Source organism: Telopea speciosissima, unplaced genomic scaffold, assembly GCF_018873765.1.
Source record: "Telopea speciosissima isolate NSW1024214 ecotype Mountain lineage unplaced genomic scaffold, Tspe_v1 Tspe_v1.0012, whole genome shotgun sequence".
Lineage (NCBI taxonomy): Eukaryota > Viridiplantae > Streptophyta > Magnoliopsida > Proteales > Proteaceae > Telopea > Telopea speciosissima.
In genome coordinates, this window is record NW_025317348.1 from 495,001 (window position 1) to 497,500 (window position 2,500).

The following is a 2,500-nucleotide window of genomic DNA, read 5'->3' on the forward strand; positions in this document are numbered from 1 at the left end:
GCAACTAGACCAAACACATGGATTGGCGAATCAACCCAGCGTAGAAAAGCCCTAACCTAACAAGCAACTCCATGAGCGCCTCGCGCGCCCTGTAGTTTTCTTCGTTTGTGTAAGGCCTGCTTTCTCCTTATTAGTAAATGGTGCTTGAGCGCTGACGCGGCTTTTTGGCCGTATCTTGTTGCTGATCGTAGACCACCCTTTATTAGAGTAAAGGCGCGACTACTCATTCTTAGGCATGCTCATCCTCGCGCCTTACCTTTGCTTCGTCACTACTATAAAGAAAGGGCTCCGTTACTGGAAGGTGGGGGTCTCTTTCTTCCGCTGGTACTGGCTTGTGTTGTTGGAGTTTCTTCATTGGCCGGAGACCTCTCTAAGTGTCTGGCAGTACTGGCCAGGAAGCATTTGGACTTCCCCTCTTTAAGTTTCTGGCAAGTACCTCCCTGCTCTACCAGTGCTAGTTGCATGCTTCGCTCATGGCTTGCGTAGTGCTTACGCACTCCACTCGCAGCTTCCTCGCTACTGGTCTCTGGAGGGCAGTTCATCTTGTACAAGTTCTTCCTTGAAGACTGTCTGTCTCCTCGTCGACTCTCCCACGGCTGTATGCTGTTGTTTGACTGAGAGACTCTCGTCTCACCTCCTGTAGAGACCTCCTTCAACTTCCCAGGATTGTTCTTTCGCTTCTTCTGCACGACTTCCCTTTCAGGACTCTCTGAGATCTTTTGAAGTCATTGTGCGGAAGAAGTTTCTTGTAGCCGATTCTAGCCGCCTTTTTTTTATCATTCGTGCGAACTGCGCAGCTTTCAATGCTGTCTCATAAACCTATTCGACTTGTACAACTTCAGAGGAGGGTTGCACTGTCGAACAACTTCCTTGGTTTGGACACATATCTTTGGGTGAACAACTCGGGCTAGATGTACTTAACAGGAAAGATTTCATACGAACCATTAAGGTAAGGAGAGGGGACTTTACACTTAGGTTTTGGAAAGTGTGAGGGCGCTTTCTTTCTTCTTAAATACATTCTTTTCTTTTCGATGAAATGACAGCTGGACTGACTGTAGGACAATTGTGTTGGATTGGTGCGCAACTTCGAAGAGGTGGAATGTAACTAGACACGTGTTTAAGCCAGGGTTTCATTGCACAAAGACAGTGAGGTTTGAACTGACTCTATTCAGAACATTGCTGGATAGACTGAAGGCTTTTGGTATATTTTACATTGTTCAAAAGAATGTTCAGAGTGGTTTTCTGGGTACAATCACTTAAACGTTTGTTTTCCCTCAATCACTCTTTCTCCTTAGGAGAAAGGATAGAGATAGGGATAGTCCTATCTTATATACTGGTAGGCTCTATAGTTTAGTAGTGTTGTCCCAAAGGAATTCAAATTGCCTTGGCATCCCTGGTGTCATTGTAGCACCGTGGCTCGGGGACTCTCACTCGTGAAGAGTCTCCTAATTGTAGTCGCCCCAGCCCTCTTTAGGACAATGAACTCAGCCACAAGATTTTGGATCTGGGCCTTGAGCACCTCAACGGGCGCTCTTCGTGTCGCTGCCCAACCCACAACATTCGTCCGCCAAGTCTTGGATAGCCTTCTAAGAGGCATCCATTCTTATTCCCAAGTCATCACTGATCTCTAAGCAGCTTCGCACCTCAACTCGAGCCTCTAAGCGGGTGACTCTTTCCCGAGTACCGCTGTGAGTTGTGTGCTCTCCAACAGTAGTCACACCCTCAGATGCCCGTATCTTACGGGACTCTACAAGCTCTTAGACCACTGACTTTGTCATATGAGCTCGGTCTTTCCAAGGCGCCAAGAGCCTTCTTCTGACCTCTTGTCGGGACTACCACTGGATATGGAACCAAACGAAAGGAAGCTGCGAAAAAACTCTTTGGATGCTGTTGGCTGTGATGTGGCTTGGGCGCTTCCTCTGCTCTCGTCTATACCCTTGGTGGATCTGACGCTGGGTATCGATTTGACTTGACTTTCGGATCTGTAAGGGATGCAGCTGGCACTGGCTCCGTCTTCGCTCTACAAGGTTCTTCGGGTAGGGAAACTGCTCGATCTCAATATCAATCTCCAGCAGGCTCTCTTTGATCTTGGACTGGATATGGATATGTATTCTAATATGCAGCCTCTCTAGTGGCTACCTTTGCTCCTTCCTTTGTTGGCATTTGTATATGCTTCATGGTGGTGGTGAAACTACTGATGCTACCGTTGCTTCTTCTACGGGTGCTTCAGGTAAACTAAGTCAACTGAAACTCCAACCGGGACTCAAACTGAAGAACAAATCGCAAGATATAAAAGCATTGATTTATCAATGTTTTTAAAAGCTCTTTTTTTTTTAAATGCATGAATTTTCTGGTCCGTTCTTGTGAACATCAATGTTCTTTGATTGGTTGGCGCATACAAAGGGTTGCTTGCATGAAAGCCGCTTTAGCAATCAACGCGGGAATCTCTGAAACGGTCGACGACTTATATGGATATTGCTAGCTTCCTCAAATGCAGTAG

General features: G+C 46.6%; 1 long non-coding RNA gene across 1 annotated transcript in view; it reads left to right on the top strand.

The window, feature by feature from the left end:
• The window catches only part of LOC122647116, a 14,020-nt gene that overhangs the window by 7,782 nt on the left and 3,738 nt on the right, over positions 1–2,500 (top strand). The window lies entirely within an intron of this gene.